This window comes from Salarias fasciatus, chromosome 4 (assembly GCF_902148845.1).
Source record: "Salarias fasciatus chromosome 4, fSalaFa1.1, whole genome shotgun sequence".
In the NCBI taxonomy this organism is placed as follows: Eukaryota; Metazoa; Chordata; class Actinopteri; order Blenniiformes; family Blenniidae; genus Salarias; species Salarias fasciatus.
Genome location: NC_043748.1, coordinates 23,057,334 through 23,080,112, shown reverse-complemented (window position 1 = coordinate 23,080,112; position 22,779 = coordinate 23,057,334). Strand labels below are relative to the sequence as shown.

General features: G+C 51.9%; 1 long non-coding RNA gene across 1 annotated transcript in view; it reads left to right on the top strand.

The window, feature by feature from the left end:
- The first annotated feature begins 272 nt into the window (after nucleotides 1–272).
- Nucleotides 273–22,779, top strand: part of LOC115387130 (uncharacterized) — a 55,246-nt gene continuing 32,739 nt past the window's right edge. Inside the window, exons 1-3 of the long non-coding RNA XR_003931341.1 lie at nucleotides 273–283; nucleotides 14,476–14,481; nucleotides 15,165–15,231. This is a non-coding gene — a long non-coding RNA (uncharacterized LOC115387130). The remainder of the gene's footprint in view (nucleotides 284–14,475; nucleotides 14,482–15,164; nucleotides 15,232–22,779) is intronic.

Sequence of the window (22,779 nt, the reverse complement as noted above, 5' to 3'; positions counted from 1 at the left end):
TTACCAGGCAACGGGAGTGAAGCTTCAGTTCAAACTGGATGAACCAGAAAAAAATTATTTAATTTACTGAAGGAATCATAAAACATTAAAAACAGCTTAAAGCTCGGGTCGGCGATCTTGGAAAACTAGCATGTAGCATGAATGTAGCATCTCCCCAAGGCTCCGCCCAGCTCCCACCCCATTGGAGGAGCTCCCTTGGGAGCGAACGCACTGGACGCGAAAGCGCCGCGCGAGTTTGTAATGGCCTTCAATGTTATGAACCTTTCTGACTGCTGCACACAACGTGCATAGCAGCGCAGCGCGCCGCTCCCTTCCTTCTATTTTTCACACGAGCCGCGAGCGCCGAGAGCGCCTTGGCAACGCGCTCTGAACCAGGGCCAGCGCACGCCATTGAAATGTACGCAGGGGGCTGGTAGAACGGCGAAGGGATTTGATTGGTTCCTTAAGAGCGGTCCGCACCTTCCGATTGGTCGGAGTTTTTACTGTCCTTCGGCCGCTACAGTGGTCAGATTTTTTCCGCACCTTTTTCCGTCCACATGATGTGTTGACTTCTCCCAGGGGGCAGGGAGCGTTTCACTCAGGATGACAGGAAGTGCTGCTGGACAACATCGTCTACCCGAGCTTTAAAAAATGTAAAATATCCAAACTTAAACATGAAAAGAATTTAAAGGTGATCAGCTGAAAAGCATTCAGTGATGATGATGATGATGATGATGATGAAGGTGTGGTCCATGCTTTTTCTTGAGAAAGACCGAGGCTGTGTCCAAATGTCCTCCCTGTGTCCCCTGAGGACACTGCAGTGAAGACATCTGTCGGGCTGTCCGAAAAAGAAGGCCACTAGAAATTTCCCACAATGCATCTTGAAAAATATTGAGCATCGATGGTCCCTGGACAGCTCAATATTACCCATGGTGCATTGCAAATCTATGTATGTCTGAATGGATGAATTGAATTTCTTCAATGACGAGAAAGACGAGAGGGAAGTGAAATGCAGAGTAAGAGACATTAAAAAAATATTACAAATGTTTTTGTGGAATTCCGTCTCGGCGAGCCGGCGTCTGGTTACCATGGTTACCATGGTTACCATGGTAGCAGCCGGGGGTCATGCGATCAGCGCTGAAGGAAAAAGTAGGGAGCTCCGAGTCCGAATCCCAACGGATTCAGGCTCTATAAAGTCCACTATGTAGTCCAGCTCTGTAGGGGCTGAGGGGTCAGGGGTCAGGGGTCAGGGTGGACATTAGGACACAGCCAGAGTTTCCATTGCTGTTGAGGGTTCAGAGGTCAAGAGGTCAAGGGTCACTCCAGATGAAGATTCAGCAGACTGAAAATTTTCAAACAGAAATTAAAGTTTGAATCAAAGAAACTTTGAAAAGAATCAAGAAACCTGAAGAAACGTCATGAAGAGAAAAACTCAAACTGAATCTGGCAGGGAAGCAGATCAAAGGTCAAATCCAAATCACTAAAAACAAAGCCACACACACACACACACACACACACACACACACACACACACACACACACACACACACTAATAAATTAAAATAATACAATATGATAAAAGTTGACTGCAGGTAGATGAGGTTAAAAAGTCAAATCCCATAAATAATGAAATAAATAACATGAATGAATGAATGAATGAATAATGACGACAGTCGGATCGCTGCTCCTGGTTTTCCTCGTTTGGAAAGTGATGAAATGAAAACATGAATGAATGAATCCTGTCAGCTGGACGTTTACTTCTTGTTTGTTTGACCTTCATTTAGGCGGGAAAGTCCTGTTGAGATTAAAAAGCTCTTTTTCCAGCGAGTCCTGGGGATTACAGAGTAATAAGTTACTAATGAAATGAAAGGAAATCAGCATTAAAGCAGCAATAATTAAAACAGGAAATGAAAAAAAAAGCTACAAAAGTCAATGAAAACATTATTTCACTCAGAATAAATTAAAAACTGTTGTTTGATGAATGTTGATAGAAATCAGAAAATATATTTAAAAAAATGATTTAAACTGATTAAAATATTGAAAAAGGAGAAATGAGTGAAAATATTGTGGAGTGATTTTAAAAGATGAACTAAATTCAACTGAAGTGAAAATTAATTAAAAAAAGAGGAATTTATTAAATATATATGAAGACATATGAAGAAAAAAGTAGAATTCGGAATCTTAAAATAAATGGAATCGGGCTGAAAAGATGAAAAACAAATGTAAAAAAAATAGAAACTAAAAGTAAATTAAAGATAAATCGTTTCCAAAAGCATGAAGTAGAAATTAGAAGCTGAAATATTTTAAAATTAATAAAATCAACCACGAAACAAAACAAGTTAAAATTAGGTTTGAACGAAATTCTGAAGTTACACCGAATAAGAAATTCAAATTACAAAATGCATAAAAAAAAATCAGCATTTAGTTTCTATAGTCTGCAGATGACGTCATCAGGTCCACACCCCGTGTGTGTGTGTGTGTGTGTGTGTGTGTGTGTGTGTGTGTGTGTGTGTGTTCTTGTATTTCTATCCTTGTCGGGGCCAAATGTCCCCACAAGGATAGCAAAACGTGGAACGACGTGCCTTGTGGGGACCTTTTTCCGGTCCTAAGTAGGAGAAACAGTGTTTTCTTGACCATGTTGTTGTTACTGAAAAAAGTAAAAGTGCAAAAACATTTCTTTAGGGTTAGACTTTGTTGTGGTGTGGGTTAGGGTTAGGGTAAGGGTCAGGGTTAGGGGCTAGACATGAATGGAAGTCAATGGACGGTCCCCACAAGGATAGAAATTTGAGACTGTGTGTGTGTGTGTGTGTGTGTGTGTGTGTGTGTGTGTGTGTGTGTGTGTGTGTGTGTGTGTGTGTGAGAGAAGGTCAGGCTCCAGCAGGGGGCGCCCCCCCACCAGATGTCCTGACAGCTGATGGAGGTGACCCGGTGAGCGGCGGCGGAGCGTGACGTTTCAGACACCACACACACACACACACACACACACACACACACACACACACACACACACTCTCTCTCTCACGAATAGATATGAGCCTCGGTCGCCCGGTGGGGGTGGGTCCTGGTTGAATGTGTGCAGAGGTCACGTGATTTCCACAGAGGATGCAGAGAGGGGGCTGATGGGGAAAGACAGATGGGGGGGTGACAGAAGGCATGCTGGGTAATGGAGAGAGCGGGGTGGGGTGTGTGTGTGTGTGGGGGGGGTAGAGGAAGGTAGAGAGGAAGAGAGAGAGAGGTCGGCTGAGGACAGCAGCTCATTCCTGTCTGCACTGAGCCCTCTGGTGGACACGTCTGGAACTGCAGAGCCCTGCAGAAACCCTGAGACCCCCCAGACCCTGACCCCAGACCCTGACCCCAGGCTCTGACCCCAGGCTGTGACCCCAGGCCCTGACCCCAGACCCTGACCCCAGACCCTGACCCCAGACCCTGACCCCAGGCCCTGACCCCAGACCCTGACCCCAGACCCTGACCCCAGGCTCTGACCCCAGACCCTGACCCCAGACCCTGACCCCAGGCTCTGACCCCAGGCCCTGACCCCAGACCCTGACCCCAGACCCTGACCCCAGACCCTGACCCCAGACCCTGACCCCAGGCTCTGACCCCAGGCCCTGACCCCAGACCCTGACCCCAGACCCTGACCCCAGGCCCTGACCCCAGACCCTGACCCCAGACCCTGACCCCAGGCTCTGACCCCAGGCCCTGACCCCAGACCCTGACCCCAGACCCTGACCCCAGACCCTGACCCCTGACCCCGACCCCAGGCCATGACCCCAGGCCCTGAACCCAGCAGCCCCCCTCCCCCAGACCCTGCTTTCAAGGCCTCTTTGGTCCAGGGTTGATCTGGCTTCAGTTCTGTTTGAACTCTTCTCATCTGACCTCTGGACAAAGTTCAACCTGGTTCTGGTTCTGGTTCTGGTCTTTGATGGACGCCGTCCTGCCTCTGCGTCAGTGAAGGACTGAGTGTGACGTCTACTGATCTCTGCTGATCTCTGCTGATCTCTGCTGATCCCTGCTGATCACTAGTGATCAACACTGATCCCTTCTGATCCTCACTTATACACAGTGATCCCTGCTGATCCTTACTGATCCCTGCTGATCCCTGCTGATCAGGACTGATCAGGACTGATCAGGCTCTAGTTTAGTCCTTCTCTACTGTGAAGTAATCAGTCGATCCTGTTGGTTTTGTGATCATCAGCAGGATCAAGATGTAGATTCTCCTCTCTCAGCCGGTTCCTGTTTCCTGTTTTAGATTCAAGTCTTTTAATTTGACAGGCTGGGATCAGCAGGCTTTTATTGTGGTATTTCCTGTTGATCTGTGCTGCTTCAGGCTGAGGAGGAGGGCGTCACGTGTTTACGGGTTAGCTTCATGCTGACTCTGGACCGAGCTTCAGCTCTCCGGGCAGACGGGCTTCTAGTCGTTATGATTTCTGAACGTTCTGAACGTTCTGAACGTTCTGAACGTTCTGAACGTTCTGAACGGTCCTCCAGCTGTTTGGAACGTTCTGGGTCCAGAGGGTCTGGGTCCAGAGGGTCTGGGTCCAGAGGGTCTGGGTCTCTTCCTGACGGCGCCATCGGCCGTTCTGGGCTGTCCTCGGTGGAACCGGTTCCCAGGAGACGAAGCGGCGAGCTGTAGTTCCGGGTCAGGCTGCAGTCTGCCGGCGGCCAGCAGGTGGCAGCAGCGCTCTGCGCTCCGCTTCTCCTCTGCAGGGAAAACACATGAAGAACATGAGAACCGGTTCTGGTTGTTCCAGCAGAATCCAGTCCAGCTGCAGAGGAGAAGCTGCTCCTCCACCGGCTTCAGTCCAACTTATTCTGCTCTGCTCTGCTTTCAGCTGATTTAGTTTGTGTGATTCTGAATTATTCCACTTTAATCTGAATTATTCTGATTTGATGTTCTTTATTCTGTTTCACGTTTCTTTAAACTGATCCTGACGGGAGTTCAAACTTCATTTCTTCATATTTTATTCAACATATAATCAGATCAAAACAAATGAAACAAGTAGAAGTGTTGATCGTCCTTATATTCTGAAGAAACCTGAAGTTAGAAGAAACGAATGAGATGAAAACTGAACATGGAAGAAAAACAGAAGAATGAAAGTCAAGTCTGAAACAATATTTCCGTTAAATCATCAGAATCTACTGCTAATGATGCTAGCTGCTCATCATGCTATCTGCTAATGATGCTAGCTGCTGATGATGCTAGCAGCTCATGATGCTAGCTGCTAATGATGCTAGCTGCTGATGATGCTAGCAGCTCATGATGCTAGCTGCTAATGATGCTAGCTGCTGATGATGCTAGCAGCTCATGATGCTAGCTGCTAATGATGCTAGCTGCTCATCATGCTATCTGCTAATGATGCTAGCTGCTGATGATGCTAGCAGCTCATGATGCTAGCTGCTAATGATGCTAGCTGCTCATCATGCTATCTGCTGATGATGCTAGCTGCTCATGATGCTAGCTGCTGATGATGCTAGCAGCTCATGATGCTAGCTGCTAATGATGCTAGCTGCTCATCATGCTATCTGCTAATGATGCTAGCTGTTGATGATGCTAGCAGCTCATGATGCTAGCTGCTAATGATGCTAGCTGCTGATGATGCTAGCAGCTCATGATGCTAGCTGCTAATGATGCTAGCTGCTGATGATGCTAGCAGCTCATGATGCTAGCTGCTAATGATGCTAGCTGCTCATCATGTTATCTGCTAATGATGCTAGCTGCTGATGATGCTAGCAGCTCATGATGCTAGCTGCTAATGATGCTAGCTGCTGATGATGCTAGCAGCTCATGATGCTAGCTGCTAATGATGCTAGCTGCTGATGATGCTAGCAGCTCATGATGCTAGCTGCTAATGATGCTAGCTGCTCATCATGCTATCTGCTAATGATGCTAGCTGCTGATGATGCTAGCAGCTCATGATGCTAGCTGCTAATGATGCTAGCTGCTCATCATGCTATCTGCTGATGATGCTAGCTGCTCATGATGCTAGCTGCTGATGATGCTAGCAGCTCATGATGCTAGCTGCTAATGATGCTAGCTGCTCATCATGCTATCTGCTAATGATGCTAGCTGTTGATGATGCTAGCAGCTCATGATGCTAGCTGCTAATGATGCTAGCTGCTGATGATGCTAGCAGCTCATGATGCTAGCTGCTAATGATGCTAGCTGCTGATGATGCTAGCAGCTCATGATGCTAGCTGCTAATGATGCTAACTGCTCATCATGTTATCTGCTAATGATGCTAGCTGCTGATGATGCTAGCAGCTCATGATACTAGCTGCTAATGATGCTAGCTGCTCATCATGCTATCTGCTAATGATGCTAGCTGTTGATGATGCTAGCAGCTCATGATGCTAGCTGCTAATGATGCTAGCTGCTGATGATGCTAGCAGCTCATGATGCTAGCTGCTAATGATGCTAGCTGCTGATGATGCTAGCAGCTCATGATGCTAGCTGCTAATGATGCTAGCTGCTCATCATGTTATCTGCTAATGATGCTAGCTGCTGATGATGCTAGCAGCTCATGATGCTAGCTGCTAATGATGCTAGCTGCTGATGATGCTAGCAGCTCATGATGCTAGCTGCTAATGATGCTAGCTGCTGATGATGCTAGCAGCTCATGATGCTAGCTGCTAATGATGCTAGCTGCTCATCATGCTATCTGCTAATGATGCTAGCTGCTGATGATGCTAGCAGCTCATGATGCTAGCTGCTAATGATGCTAGCTGCTCATCATGCTATCTGCTGATGATGCTAGCTGCTCATGATGCTAGCTGCTGATGATGCTAGCAGCTCATGATGCTAGCTGCTAATGATGCTAGCTGCTCATCATGCTATCTGCTAATGATGCTAGCTGTTGATGATGCTAGCAGCTCATGATGCTAGCTGCTAATGATGCTAGCTGCTGATGATGCTAGCAGCTCATGATGCTAGCTGCTAATGATGCTAGCTGCTGATGATGCTAGCAGCTCATGATGCTAGCTGCTAATGATGCTAACTGCTCATCATGTTATCTGCTAATGATGCTAGCTGCTGATGATGCTAGCAGCTCATGATACTAGCTGCTAATGATGCTAGCTGCTCATCATGCTATCTGCTAATGATGCTAGCTGTTGATGATGCTAGCAGCTCATGATGCTAGCTGCTAATGATGCTAGCTGCTCATCATGCTATCTGCTAATGATGTTAGCTGCTGATGATGCTAGCAGCTCATGATGCTATCTGCTAATGATGCTAGCTGCTCATCATGCTATCTGCTAATGATGCTAGCTGCTGATGATGCTAGCAGCTCATGATGCTATCTGCTAATGATGCTAGCGGCTGATGATGCTAGCAGCTCATGATGCTAGCTGCTGATGATGCTAGCTGCTCATCATGCTATCTGCTAATGATGCTAGCTGCTGATGATGCTAGCAGCTCATGATGCTATCTGCTAATGATGCTAGCGGCTGATGATGCTAGCAGCTCATGATGCTAGCTGCTAATGATGCTAGCTGCTCATCATGCTGTCTGCTAATGATGCTAGCTGCTGATGATGCTAGCAGCTCATGATGCTATCTGCTAATGATGCTAGCTGCTCATCATGCTATCTGCTAATGATGCTAGCTGTTGATGATGCTAGCAGCTCATCATGCTAGCTGCTAATGATGCTAGCTGCTGATGATGCTAGCTGCTCATGATGCTAGCTGCTCATCATGCTATCTGCTAATGATGCTAGCTGCTCATGATGCTATCTGCTAATGATGCTAGCTGCTCATCATGCTATATGCTAATGATGCTAGCTGCTGCTGATGCCATTGAGGCCAGTAATGCTATGAAGGTAGAAAAGTTCATGGCAGTGACTCGGGGTGAGTGGGTGGAGCAGGTCGGGGTGGGGGGGCGGGGGGGTTGGACATTTGGCGGTGGGTTGGATTCTACTGGGGGAGGGGTTGGAGGCTGTGTTGGGGGGTCAGCGGTTGGCTGGGGGCCCCCGGCGGGTTCGGCGGGGCCTGTCAGCCGGCCTGGCTGTAATTGGGGGGGGGGGCAGAGCCAGCAGCAGTGCTGTGCTGACTGCAGACCAATGAAGACCCAGAGAGACTGAAGACCCAGACTGGAGACCCAGAGAGACTAGAGACCCAGAGAGACTAGAGACCCAGAGAGACTGGCAGCTGACCTGATTCCGCTGAACGTCCCGTTACTGCAGGGACGCCATGAGGACGTGAAGTCGGGTTGTCTTTGGTGCAGAGCTGTCGTTCCTGATGAGGGAGAAACAGTGGAGGCTGAGAGAGACAGAGACAGAGACAGAGAGAGAGAGAGAGAGAGAGAGAGAGAGAGAGACAGACAGACAGACAGACAGACACAGAGAGAGAGAGAGACAGAGAGAGCGAGAGAGACAGAGACAGACAGAGAGAGAGAGCCTCCAACATGAACACGTTTCAAGTTCTCCTGTTCAGCAGAACGTCTCCACCTAAACCACCTCGGGTCTGGATTCCAGTCCAGGTTCCACTCTGCTCTGGACCTCTTCTGGTTCTGGTTATTTTAGAGTTTTTCTCTCTGTGAATGTTTCAGAGGAATCTGTTCATGTGTTCATGTGTTCATGTGTTTGTTCTTTAATGTGGGTTCTGTCTAGTTTTGGAAGAACTGCTGGTTTCACTCCAGGATCGTCCTGGACTCAGCCCGCCTGGAGAGCTCCATCACCCCTCCACCCATCACCCCTCCCCCACTTAGCTAGCTTACCTAGCGTGTAGCTCTGCTCCGTCTCTTTCGGGCCGTCTCTGCTCACCAGTTTGTCCTCAGTTTGGGACGTGGGCCTTGGCTTTCTCCTCATGCGGAGGGTTCTCTGTGTGGTTTGAGGTTCATTTATTGCTGCCTCCCGGTGTCTGTCTTCGTGCGGACCAGGTTAGTATTGATGGCGTTGCGGCGCCGGGCGGAGGCTAACATCCGCCTTGTGCGTCCGGCTGCGGCGGAGACGTCGCTCATTCGTCTCTCAGCAGCTGCAGCAAAGATTTCTGACATTATTGGGATTCTCAGACACATTCCTCCGCTGGAGCGCAAACCGGACTTCAGCCGGACTTCAGCTGATATATGATGCTAACGCTACAAATTAGTGCGCATTTAGTCCCGATCAGCCTCCAACAGGACTTTCCAACGAGGTCGCCAGCCGTTAGCGTCAATGTTTCCACAAACTCACCCTGATGCTAAAGCTAGTTTGCTAGCTAGCATGTGATTAAACAAGCATGTCTTCAGGTATGGCTTTAGTGTTGATGCTAGTGTTGATGTGGTAACAGTGTTCATTCTGGTCGGCTAACGGTGACGGAGCTTTCCAGCGTCTTCTGGAAGCCGCAGGATTCGGGATGCTTTTCTTGGAAATAGAGAAAGTTTCACTGCTCCGTCTCATTTATGGTGATTTATGTCTGTTTTCTTTCCACAGTGGTCAGACTTGTTTTGCTAGCTGTGTGATTAGCATGTTTCAGGTCCAGAGGTGCTGAAGGACGTTTATGCGTCCCGTGATGGAAGCGTCTCCAGTCTGTCCCTGGACTGGTGACGTCCTCCAGGCGAAGACGGGCAGCCCTGCGTTAGCGTAGCTTCCCTGACGTCCGTTCCCGCGCTGCGGAGCTGAGTGGGCGTTTTTCCCGGCGGACCCGGCGGCGGACGAGCCGTCGATGCGGTCGATGGACCGTGGGATTGTTGGAGGAGTCGCGCCGCCGAGCGCTCCGGATGTTTGTTCCTCCGATCGATGCTCCTTCACCACCTCCTCAAACAACCATCGGAAATCTTTGGGGGGGGCGGGGGGGGGTGGGGGGGGGGGGGGGGGGGCAGTGTGAGGAGAGGCCACTTAATTACCCCCATGAAGAATGGGTGTCTGTGAGGTTTGCCTGTTGTTGCGGGTGAGGGCGAGCGAGAGGGGCGAGCGGGAGGGGCGAGCAGGTCGTTATCAAGCGAAGCCACCGAACGATTGCTGGTCCCTCTTGGGTTGACGTCGCCGCAACAATCGTCGGCCTGCGACTTTGAACGGATCATTAGTGGATCGCTGTGGGATCCCGGGGAGTTGCCCCTCTGAGGGGGGGGGGGGGTAGTTCTGTCATGTGACTCCAGGGACCCGGCAGCTGACTGCCCCTGAAGACGAGGCGCTCGTTAGCAGAACACACAACACACAGTCGGTTTGCCACAACGAATCCCGACGGGCCAAGATAGACATTCAGCCCTGACACCCGTGATGCTAATAGATGCTAACAATACACGCTAACAACAATACACGCTAACAACAATACACGCTAACAACAATACACACTAACAGCGGTGTTACTGGAAACAGGACGGACTGAGGACCACGACCATCGTCAATCAGTCACTGCGTCGTTCCTGGAGAACGAGCAGCCAGCTAGCTTCTCAATGCTAATGCTAAGCTAAGGCCTAGCAGTGCTAGCATTCAAACTGGCTTCAGCGGTTGGATCCTCCAGACTGAAACCTGAGAGGCTTCTGCCACTTTTAGCATTGACATTTATTAGCGTGTAACTGTTTCCACTGGGTTCTCATGTGAAGCTGGCTCTTCGATGCTAATGTTATTTCTTCACAACTAGCTAAGTAGCATTCTCTTTCTTCCTTTTAGAAGAAGTAATGGTACCAGTTAAATGGCTTGAATTTATAACAAATCACACTTCATGGAGAGCTTTAATGCTAATGCTATTCTACATGGAACAATGTAGCTAGCTAATTAGCATGTCCATGGTCAGTCACTGTTGTGTATAGCTATAATCCTCACACGCTTTAGCTAGCGGTCATGTAACATCACAAACTCCTTTCAGGTATGACTTTGATGCTAACATTCTTTTCCTCATGATAGCATATCGAGCTAATTAGCATTCACTGTTTCACAAACTCACCCTCAGATGATGCTGAAGCTATTTCTCTCCTGCTAATTAGCTAGCTAATTAAGTAGCTTTTTTTTCTGCCACCTCACTCTCACATCTCACTCAGAAGCTAATGCTATTTTGCTAGCTGCATAAAATGCCTATTTTAAGTGTATTATTGATCTATTCCACGGGAATGAACAGAACTAGTCCTGCTAACTAGTCCTGCTAACCAAGTAAGACTCCTGCTGTGAAGCAGCAGTGCTAACCACTCCCCCACCGCGCCGCTCCGCTGAGCGCTAACTGACACCCGCCTGTTAGCGTAGCGGGGTTGTGGACGTGCTAGCCAGTTCTGGGCCGCTGAAATGAGCTGTTTGAGTTGTGTGCGACTCGTTTGTTGTTGGCGGAACGTGTTTTATCTGCTCGGCGAGGAAACGTCGGCGTTTTCACCGGCGTCGGCGTCACGACCGAGATAACGGAGGTGAGAACTGAAGCCGCTGCTATCAGCGCCGCAACAAACCCGCTAACCCGGCGAACGCGTCCGGCAGCGCGGCTTTGTGCTCTCGCTCTCTTTCTTGAACCCGGGCTCCAATTTGTTTGTCCAAACAGTCGTATAATTTAATCCGTGTTTTGAATGTAGCGTGAGAGAAACACATTTCCTCGTTTGAATGAGAGAAAGGAAAAAAAAAGGGACAAAGAAAGTTGGCGAGGAGCTGATGGCTTTCTGTACGGAGGCTGCAGAAAGCCGCCGTGTCAGGGAGCAAAGCGAGCGTCGCTGTTAAATATGTAAAATCCCAGCTGTGCGGCGAACGATAGAGGCTGGCGCCGCTTCAAACGCCGGCTGACTGGCTTTGAAAGACTCGGTGTTTCCCGACTCTGGGCTTTCTGAGATTGTGTGAGCTCCCTCTGACCCCACCCCCACCCCCACCCCGACTCCCCCTCTTCCCCAGTGGGGGGGGGGGGGGGGGTCTTCTGAAGCCACACTGCTCCTCCAATCGATCAGTGCTCCTCACATCGGACAGTGGTCCTCCGGGTCTGAGGGAAAACCGGAGCATCGTCGGCAGACTGTGTTAGGTTCAGGGTTCCAGGAGGGGTTCAGGGTTCCAGGAGGGGTTCAGGGTTCCAGGGGGGTTCAGGGTTCCAGGGGGGTTCAGGGTTCCAGGAGGGGTTCAGGGTTCCAGGAGGGGTTCAGGGTTCCAGGGGGGTTCAGGGTTCCAGGGGGGTTCAGGGTTCCAGGAGGGGTTCAGGGTTCAGGGTTCCAGGAGGGATTCAGGGTTCCAGGGGGGTTCAGGGTTCCAGGGGGGTTCAGGGTTCCAGGAGGGGTTTAGGGTTCCAGGGGGGTTCAGGGTTCCAGGGGGGTTCAGGGTTCAGGGTTCCAGGAGGGGTTCAGGGTTCAGGGTTCCAGGAGGGATTCAGGGTTCCAGGGGGGGTTCAGGGTTCCAGGTGGGGTTCAGGGTTCCAGGAGGGGTTCAGGGTTCCAGGGGGGGTTCAGGGTTCCAGGTGGGGTTCAGGGTTCCAGGAGGGATTCAGGGTTCCAGGGGGGTTCAGGGTTCCAGGAGGGATTCAGGGTTCCAGGGGGGGTTCAGGGTTCCAGGTGGGGTTCAGGGTTCCAGGGGGGTTCAGGGTTCCAGGGGGGGGTTCAGGGTTCCAGGGGGGTTCAGGGTTCCAGGGGGGGTTCAGGGTTCCAGGTGGGGTTCAGGGTTCCAGGAGGGGTTCAGGTTCCAGCAGGGGTTCAGGTTTCAGGAGGGGTTCAGGTTCCAGGAGGGGTTCAGGTTTCAGGAGGGGTTCAGGGTTCTGGGTGGGGTTCAAGGTTCCAGGGGGGTTCAGGGTTCAAGGGGGGGGGGTTCAGGGTTCCAGGTGGGATTCAGGGTTTCAGGAGGGGTTCAGGGTTCCGGGTGAGGTTCAGGGTTCCAGGGGGGTTCAGGTTCCAGCTGGGGTTAAGGTTTCACTTCTCATGTGCCTGATTTGACTGATTCTTTGTCTTCAAGGGTCCATGTGGACCTCAGAGTCTGAATCAGGTCTGAAGAAGAGAGTTCAAGTCCAGAATCTTGGTCTGGTCAAATTAAGTCCAGGTGGAGTTTAAAGGACTGGAGAACCAGACCTGGTTCCTGCCCTGGCCACGAGTGCGGGTCTAAGAACTGCCAGATGTTTAAAGTTCACACACACACACACACACACACACACACACACACACACACACACACACACACACACACACACACACACACACGGGCCACACGGTTCTGGTTCTGGAGGATTCTGTGTCTGGAGGTGGGGGGGGGAGTAGCCTCTAGAACCAGCCCCGCCCACTCCTCATCCACATTGGATTTGGACTTGGGCTCAGTCTGGATAGGAGCCCATAGAAACCTCCTGCAGGGGGCGTCGGTTACTCTTATGACTGACAGGCACTTCAGCCAATCAGCACTTCAAAACAAATACATCATCAAAATGCGTTAGCTTCTCTAAGGGTTAGCATTAGCTCATTAGCTCTAGCTTCCTTACACGCAAAGACACGCGAAAACGGCTTTTCCTGTAAGAAGACAGATAGATAGATAGATAGATAGATAGATAGATAGATAGATAGATAGATAGATAGATAGATAAACAGACACATAAAAACTTTATTAATCTCCCAAGGGAGAAATTCAGGTGTCCAGCAGCAAACACAAATCCTTCGCACGCAAATAAATAAATAACAACAGTGCAATAAAGTGCTGATAGTGGACTCAGTTCGGCTCAGGCACATCTGTCCAACAGCCTGACTGCTGAGGGGAGAACGACCTCTGGAAGCCTCAGTTCTGCGGTGCGGAGACAGCAGCCTGTTACTCCGGTCACTCTTCTGAGCTGCCACTGTGTGCAGTGGATGTTTGGGGTTCCTCCAGATACCCTGCATTAGAGCCTCATCCTCTCCAGGACTGATCCAGCAGAGTCCACAGAACCTCTCCAGGTGCAGACTCTTGCTCTTGCTTGATTGTTGTAATACTTGGTATTTGGGCTATAACTTTATTTATTGCAGCTTTCAGACGATGGTTAAAGTCCGTAATCTCTGCTACGCGCAGCAATAGCGTCACTTAAAGTTGTTCTAAAACAAACACTCAGTGGTCAAAGTGCAGCTGGAGCCTCAGTCAGTGAGATTCAGGCTTCTGGTTTGAGACAGTTGAAAGAAATCCTCCTCACAGCGTTTTCGTCTCTTTTTACACTGGTGGAAGTGGAGCAGACGCTGGACCTGGTGTTCCACATCCAGCTGTGACCATGTTCGCTGGTGACCGGTGTTCCATATCCAGCTGTGACCATGTTCGCTGGTGACCGGTGTTCCATATCCAGCTGTGACCATGTTCGCTGGTGACCGGATGCCTCCAGCGTCCGTTGTTCCTGCTCGCAGCAGCAGATGTGGAAAAGCCGACTGAAGCCTCTCGCTGTCCTGCTGACCGCCGCTCCACAACATTTACAATAAAGTTTCAAAGCGTGTTACCAACATGTGTCAGGTCGTGACTGTCACCCAGCTGCTTCTGCTGCTGCACGCGCTCATATTAGCATGATGGAAACAGTAGCATGGGGTCCTGACACGCCACGGAGGGGGCGGGGCTACACCTGGTCACATAGAGCGTGCAAACAGTCTCATCTGGCCTGGAGCTGGATCGGCCTGTGACTGTCCACCTGTCGTTAAAGAACACCGTACGTGCACTGCGCTCTCTGAATGAAACCCTGTCTCACTGCTTGTTTTCACTCCAACATGGCGGCCGTCCTCCGGTTGCCACCTCCCGGGTCACATGACTGTAGATACTGTAACAGTACAGAGTACAGAGTACAGAACACTGAACTAGAGGCCAGAAATGTTTTTCAGGATTCAGTCTGTCAGCTCTGTGGTGTGTTAGCGGTTAGCAGTATTAGCAGGTGTGTTAGCGGTTAGCAGTATCAGCAGGTGTGTTAGCGGTTAGCAGTATCAGCAGGTGTGTTAGCGGTTAGCAGTATCAGCAGGTGTGTTAGCAGTTAGCAGTATTAGCAGGTGTGTTAGCGGTTAAAGTGTTTCCTCAGGACACCAGAAAAACATCTTCAACTTTTCCTTCTTGTTCTAAAACAATCATCTGACGTAACGTTCCTTCGCCTGTAACCCGGCGCTCGGTCCCATCCTGGCTGTTCAGTTCCTGCTGTATCGGTGGAACCGGTCGGAGTTCTTTCTGCGGTGAAGAGTTTTTGGTTGCTCGTGTGTTTGGAGGGTGTAGTTTGGGATACAGTGACGTTGATGCTCCTGTTGTTTGGCAATAAAGAATATTTGGAATGAAGCAGATTTCTGTTTTTGTCTGTCGTCTCACTAATCAAACCCTCTGCTTCTTCTTCTTCTTCTTCTTCTCCCTCAGGTTGAGCAGCAGCGAGTCGACTGTCGCCCCCCGGCCTCGCCGTACATGGAGACCCCCAGCTGGGCAGGTAAGACCCCGACTCGTCTTTCAGAGATGCTTCTATTTTAAATCATTTCCTGCTCGTTCAGCAAATTACAGCAAAATGTCAAACTGTGCGTGTCTGACTGTGATCTGAGGTCTGAGGAAGAACAGGCGAAAGGCGGGAGCGCTGTGCGCCTGATAGGGTCTGGGTGTTGTCCAGGTGACAGAGTCTTTGGATGTTGTCTTGGGGTGTTGTGTAAGTGACAGGGTCTTGAGGTGTTGTCTGGGTGACAGAGCCTTGGGGTGTTGTCTTGAGGTGTTGTCCGGGTGACGGAATCTTGGGGTGTTGTCTGGGTGGCAGTCTTGCAGGTGTTGTCCAGGTGACAGAGTCTTGGGACGTTGTCAGGGTGAGAGTCTTGGGGTGTTGTCTTGGGGTGTTGTCCGGGTGACGGAACCTTGGGGTGTTGTCCGGATGCCAGTCTTGCGGGTGTTTTCCAGGTGATGGAGTCTCGGGGTGTTGTCCGAGTGATGAAGCCTTGCCTCGGGGGTGTTGTCCGGGTGACGGAGCCTCAGGTTGTTGTCCGGGTGACGGAGCCTCGGAGTGTTGTCCGGGTGACAGGGTCTTTCCTGGTTTCTCGTGGATCAGCTCTGAACCAGGCTCCGCCTCCGCTCATAAAACATGAAGATAATGCGGAAGTGCAAAAACGTTGTAATTCCGGGGTTCTTCCAGCAGGGGGCGATGATGCTGGTTTCAAAAAGAGCCCCGGTCTCATTGGAACCGTTCAAATTGCTGATTTTCAGAGTGCAAATAAACATATAAAGCTCCGGTTTCAGAACAGGTTCTGGTCTCTGTCTCTGGTTTCTAGAACCTGCTGCTTCACCAGACTCTGGTTTTCACATAAATCATCTGTTGATTTTATATTATGAGTTAAAGTTCAGCATAAATCGCCCTATCACAGCGCCTCCTCTGTCCCCGTGATGCGGTCACGTGACGGGCGGGACCAATCACATTCACATCCGGTTTCAAATATTCAATGTGGAGACGTCCTGCTGGACTGGCTGGAGTCTTCAGAACGGTGGGTGGGACGCTGTGGGGACGCCAGGTAAGCTCTATCATAACCTCAGCTCTGAACTCGGCCTCACTGTTTCTTCCTTTTCCTTTCCTGCTGTTGGACGAGGCGTTCAGGGACTGCAGGACAGATCGCCATCTGGGGTTTGATCATGTTGAGAGCTGAAAGTGGAGTGAGTGGCGGTCGGTGCTCCTCCTGGTGGCGTGGCTGTCACATTGCGATCACAGTGGAGCAGAGCCTGACTGGATGTTTTTTAAGCGGCGGTTGACGGCAGCTGACAGTCTGACGGCAAAGATCGTCTGAAGACGTCCAGAGAAATGGATCGATAATGAAAGTGTTCTGAGGAGCCTCCCAGCAGAGGTGGATCAGAACCGTCGTCAGAACCGTCTGCGCTCCTGCAGGTCCACAGTGGGAATTTCTCATGTCGGAGCTGGGAGCGGTCCAGTCCTGGAAATGCCTCAGAAGAAGGGAGAAGTCTGAAGCCTGCAATAGGCTAGCATGCTACGCTAACCGAGACGACTTCCATCCTCACTGTCGTTCATAAGTTCAAAGCTCGAAATGTTGATTCTGAAGTTTTCCACTTCAGTATGTAGCATATTAGCATTAGCATTAGCATACAGGCCAGATGAACTGTCAACTCACAGACAGCTCTCACACAAGAAATGGAACCACTATTGATGCATGCCAATGCTAATCCCAACCAATCTGGAATCAGGCTAAAGTGAAGATGCTAACAGCTTAGCATCTTCTGCATTGTATGAATATTTATAATGATAATGATGCTCATTTTAGAACTGCTCTCCCCTACAAACACTTCAATATGACCAAATTAGCAGCACAATGCTAAAGATAACAACTTTGGATGATGCTAATGCTAATGTTCAGTCCAGTGAGCAGGATAAAGACCGAGCTCCATTCATTGGAATTACTGTTATTAGCAATATTCATTAGTGTTAGCTTTATCGCTAACAGTATTGAAAGCTAGCGATTGTAATGCTAATGCTAGCATGGTGTACAGGGAGCAGAACCGAGAGTCACAGTGGGAACACGTAATGCTAATGCTCACCAGTTTAGCAGCTGTTTGAGCTAAATACCCAGTGACAGGGCGATCAGAGTAAGGAGCTAGCAGCGTGTTAGCGCTAGCAGCGTGTTAACGCCAGCTGCTTGTTCTCGCCTGGAAGTTGTGATGCTGTCATTTCCCAGCTGCTCCTGAAGGCACCGTGGCCGTGTTTGAATTTAAATGGGATTATTTCTGGTTCGCTGCTGCAGTTCGGAGAGGGTTCGGCTTCGGGGGTGGGGGTGGGGTTGGGGGGTGTGGGGGGGGGGGGGGGGGGGGTCTGTCTGTGATGGGCTGTAGGAGCCCCCCCCCCCCCCCCGCCGCCGGCCATATTGTGCTCCTGCTCGCTGGTTAAGTAGTGGAAAAGCAGAATGAGCCTCGGGACCGGTCCGATGCCTCCCCAGATGAGCCCCCCACCCCGGCTCTCGGCGGGGCCGTATGGCAGGTGGTGTACGGGACCGCCGGGCCCCCGCCGGGCCCCCGCCGGGCCCCCGCCGGGCCCCCGCCGGGCCCCCGCCGGTACCTCCTCTCCGCTCCTTGCCTCCCGGGCCGAGGCGGGACGGATTCCATTAGTCTAACTGCCGGGTTATGGTTCTGCTATTGCCGCGATCTCCGCCGAGGCCCAGTAACGACCCCCCCTTGCGACCCCCCCACCCCGGCCTCCCGTATATCTGGTGGGTGTTACGGCCCCCCCGGCGCTGCGGCGGTGTGGGCGGAGGATGAAGAGGCTGGAGTGTGGTTCCTGCAGGTTGTCTCTGCTGGGCGGAGGAAACACTCCGCTTCACACACTCCTGACGGAGGCTCGCCGCCGCGCCGCCACACCGCTACGCTGCCGCGCCGTAACACGGGTTGTATAACCATGATGTAATAAGAAGGATGAAGGTTCTTCCTCGTCTCCCTCCCTCTGCCGGTGCTGCGCCTGTGAACCCGTACAGCAGCACTCCATGCCGGTGTTCCCCCGTTTCCATGGAGACGGAGGCCTGCTCTGTTGACCGGTGGAGGCAACGCCGTCGGTTCTGCTGCTCGCTTCAGCTTCTTCTGCTTTCAACCCTTTCTGTCAGTTTTTCTATGTTTACCTTGGCGTCAGATCTTACCTTGGGGTTGGGGGACAGCCATAACTCCCCCGGGGGCGTACCCCCCCACTGTGTGTTTTTTTTTTTACATTTTTGTAGTTTTTATGTCTGACTATTGGAGTGTGTTGTCTTCTTCATTAAATCTATTGATTCTCTTCCTGTACCTGAACGCGATGTGACCCAGCCAGTGGGTGCAGCTCCTGCTTTGACCTTTGAACTCAGCACTTGTCATAAAACATGGCGGCTCGTGGAAACGGTGACGGAGGAGAGCCGACCGTCCCCACCACCGCAGCGTCTGCTTTTATTTTGAAAGCGGTGCAGAGGATGTGGCTGTGGCTGGATCCACAGTCCTGTTCCGGATCCAGGCGTGCGGTTCTGGAGGTTCTCTGTGCGGTTCCGTGGCAGAACTCCAGAAGGTTCCGTTGAGCCGGTGGTCCGGGGAGCTGCTGGAGTCCTGTTCTAGGTCTCCCGGCTCTGACTGGAGCCGGCTGGCCCAGCACGGCGCGGCGTGTTGCAGTAGAAAGACGGGAAGTGGAAGTGGAAGGGAACGTCCCTCAGCGCCGCCATATTGGACAGGGCAGTGTTGCCCTGTCCAATATGGCGGCCGTGTTGACTCCACAGATAGAGTTTAACGAGTCTCTGAGTCTCGCCTCGTTCTTCCTGGGAAGGAGAAACTCCAGTGTTTCTAAGTGCCCCCCCCCCCCCCCCCCCCCAGGAGCCGCCGGTTTGACTCCTTGATGGAGGTCTGGTGGTCTCTGTTCGGACGGAGACGTCCCCCCAGAGACTGACCAGTCAGTCCATCACGGTCTGACGTCTGATCCTGTTCCTGCCGGTTCCACTGTGGAGTCCTCCTACAGTCCAGCCACGTTCCAAAAAGCCTGGCTGGTACTGGTACTGGTACTGGTACTGGTACAGCTGCTGGTACTGGTACTGATACTGATACTGGTACTGCTGCTGGTACTGATACTGCTGCTGGTACTGCTGCTGGTACTGCTGCTGGTACTGCTGCTGGGGCAGTGGAGACTGGAACCAGCAGAGGTGGTCGGTGGTCCAGATGAAGGCAGCACCGGCAGCTCAGGCTCATCCGGACGTCCAGAGGACAAGTGGACGACTCACTGCCTCCTGCCCTGATCCAGGACCCCCAGAGTCCAGATTCCAGGGGGACAAAAGACTGTGGTCTTTCCCTCAGTAACAGATGGTCCACGTCCCGGTACAGACCCACAGTCCTCTGGTTGGGGACCCTGGTGTGGAGTCATGAAGGTACCACGCAAGAGGAGCCACGAGCTGCTAACAGTGGCTACGAGCTAACAGTGGCTACGAGCTAACAGTGGCAATGAGCTAACAGTGGCAATGAGCTAACAGTGGCAATGAGCTAACAGTAACTACGAGCTAACAGTGGCAATGAGCTAACAGTGGCTACGAGCTAACAGTGGCAATGAGCTAACAGTGGCTACGAGCTAACAGTGGCAATGAGCTAACAGTGGCTACGAGCTAACAGTGGCAATGAGCTAACAGTGGCAATGAGCTAACAGTGGCAATGAGCTAACAGTAGCTACGAGCTAACAGTGGCAATGAGCTAACAGTGGCTACGAGCTAACAGTGGCAATGAGCTAACAGTGGCTACGAGCTAACAGTGGCAATGAGCTAACAGTAGCTACGAGCTAACAGTGGCAATGAGCTAACAGTAGCTACGAGCTAACAGTGGCAATGAGCTAACAGTGGCAATGAGCTAACAGTGGCTACGAGCTAACAGTGGCTACGAGCTAACAGTGGCAATGAGCTAACAGTGGCTACGAGCTAACAGTGGCTACGAGCTAGCAGCAGCTACACGCTAACAGCGGCCACATGCTAACAGCAGCCGTGAGATAGCAGCGGCCGTGAGCTACCACTAGCATGAGCTAATGGCAGCTACATGCTAACAGTAGACAGCTAAGCCCATCAGTGATGCTGCCACCTGGTGGTGGCACATGGTGTCTGTGGTCTTGATCCTGCAGGCCACATGTTTCATTTTCTCCTTTGAATGTTTTAAATCAGCTGGTTTGCTCCTGGAGGATGTTCAGCCAGCCTGGGCCTGCGCTCTCGTGCAGTACCACTCTGCACCACTAGATGGCGTGCTGCGTGTTTTCAGTGTCGGCGTTTCGCTGTCAGTTTTCATTGAAAGTTAGATACAGTGTGTGACATGAAAGGAACCTCTGAGGAAGACACTGCGGCGTCTCCAGAGAGACAGGAAGCGTCCACGGCGAGCGCCGCTGCATCAGCAGACGTCTGTTAACAGACGGCCGAGGCGTCGGTTCAGCGGCGCCACCTGCTGGCGAAGAATCCCGAGAAAATACGGAGTTCAGATCTCCCAGGAAACGGATTCCAAAGTAAAGGCGGCAGGTCGGGTGGCTTCTGAGGATGAAGAGGGAGGAAGAGGAGGGCCGCCTGCGTCTATAAAGGCGGGTGGGGGGTGGGGGGGGGTGGGGGGGGGGGGCGGATTGTGCTGACGGCAGGCCTTTGCCTCAGAGCTCGCTCGCCCATTAGAGGGAGCCATAAATCCCGGCCGTGCTCCGGCTGTGTCAGCAGTCCGCCAGCCATTGATTCTGAACGCCACGGAGAGGCAGAACGAGAGAGAGAGAGAGAGACTGTTTAATTCAGCCTGGGCCAGAAGCCTATGCACCGCCCCCCCCCCCCCCCCCCCCCCCGCTGCTCCACCCGGCTTCTCAATTCATGATCAGGAAAAAAAAAAAGAACAAAATGAAGAAAGAAAACTGGAGAAACTGAGTCGAGCAACAAGCTGCAGGGTACATGCCCCTCTAGAACCCCCTACAACCCCTTAGAACCCCCTAGAACCCCCCCCCCCCCCCGCCCCCCCCCCACAAACCCTCATGAACTCCACCGAACCCCCACTGGAACCCTAATGAAATCTAGCAGACATCCAAAACCCGATGAACCCCCTTGAAAATACCTGAAGTCCAAGACAATCACTTCAACCCCCCTTAAATCCACCTGAAACCCCCTAGAACCCCCCCAACACACACACACACACACACACACACACACACACACACACACACTGTTGAGCTCTTTGCTTTCAACACACAGATCAAACAATCATCCACCTCATTTCATTCTGCATAAGAGAAATGAGACGAGGAGGAGGAGGACGAGGAAGGGGGGAGGAGGAGGAAGAGGAGGAAGAGGGGGGAGGAGGAGGAGGAGGAAGATGAGGAGGAAGAGGAGGAGGGAGGGGGGAGGAGGAAGAGGAGGAGGAGGAGGGAGGAGGAGGAGGAGGAGGGAGGAGGAGGAGGAGGCGTCGCTGCATTTGAAATTCAAATGTTTCTTTCTGAAATTGATGTATGTGTTTATTCATTTACGAGCAGCGGCCATGTGTGTCTGCATTTATAATACAGGACTGAACACAGTGCTCCACCCTCACCCCAACCCACCTCCACCTCCACCTCCACCCTCCCCTCCCCTCCCCTCCACCCTCCCCTCCACCTCCACCTCCACCCCCCCACCCCCCCCCCCACCTCCCCTCCCCTCCACCCTCCCCTCCACCTCCACCTCCACCCCCCCCCCACCCCCCCTCCCCTCCCCCTCCACCCCCCCCCCCCCCCCCCCCCCCCCCCCCGCCCCTCCACCCAAACCCGGTCCAGGTTGTAGTTTCCTACATCTTCCTCTGGAACAAGCGGTGAACGTCCAGGACGGGAGGACGGACGGGAGGAAAGAGGGATTGGCTGAAAGAGTGGACGAGCAGCTGCAGCCTCGTTTGATGACTTTGTGGTCGGGTGGAGGAACGCTGCGTTAGCATTAGCATTAGCAGTTAGCATGAACAGTTAGCAACAACAAAAAGCTGCAAACCGGAGGCTTCAGAGAGATTTGAGTTTTTCTGCAGATGAAAGGATAGAAAGATGTCGACACGCACGCCGGCGTTCCAAACATAGTTAGCATGTTAGCATGTTATTGCTAACAGTTAGCCGAGTCCTGCGTCCTGCAGACGGTTCTCGGTGCTGAAACAAGGTTTTCCTGAACCTGCCGGGTCTTGGACGGTGGTGATGGTGCAGGTGGAGGGTGTGGGAGCTTGGGGGGAGTCGGGGGGAGTCGGGGGGTGGGGGTGGGGCGGGGAGGGGCGGGGGGAGGGGGGTTAGCGTCCTCTCTGGCTCATTACGCTGTTTAAAGAGCCGACGCCTCCGAATCACCTGCCGGCTCCTCGCTTCGAACGAGCTCCGCCACCAGGGATCATACATCAACTCCTCCGTCAGTCCCTCCGGCTCCACTTTTTCACTATTGGGCCCCCCCCACGAACCCCCCCCCCCAGAGCCACACGGCTCATGTGGAGAACGGGTCGTGCTGCTTGTTGCATACTGATGCCTCGCCTGCTGCAGGAAGCCTCATACAGCAGTTAGACCCAA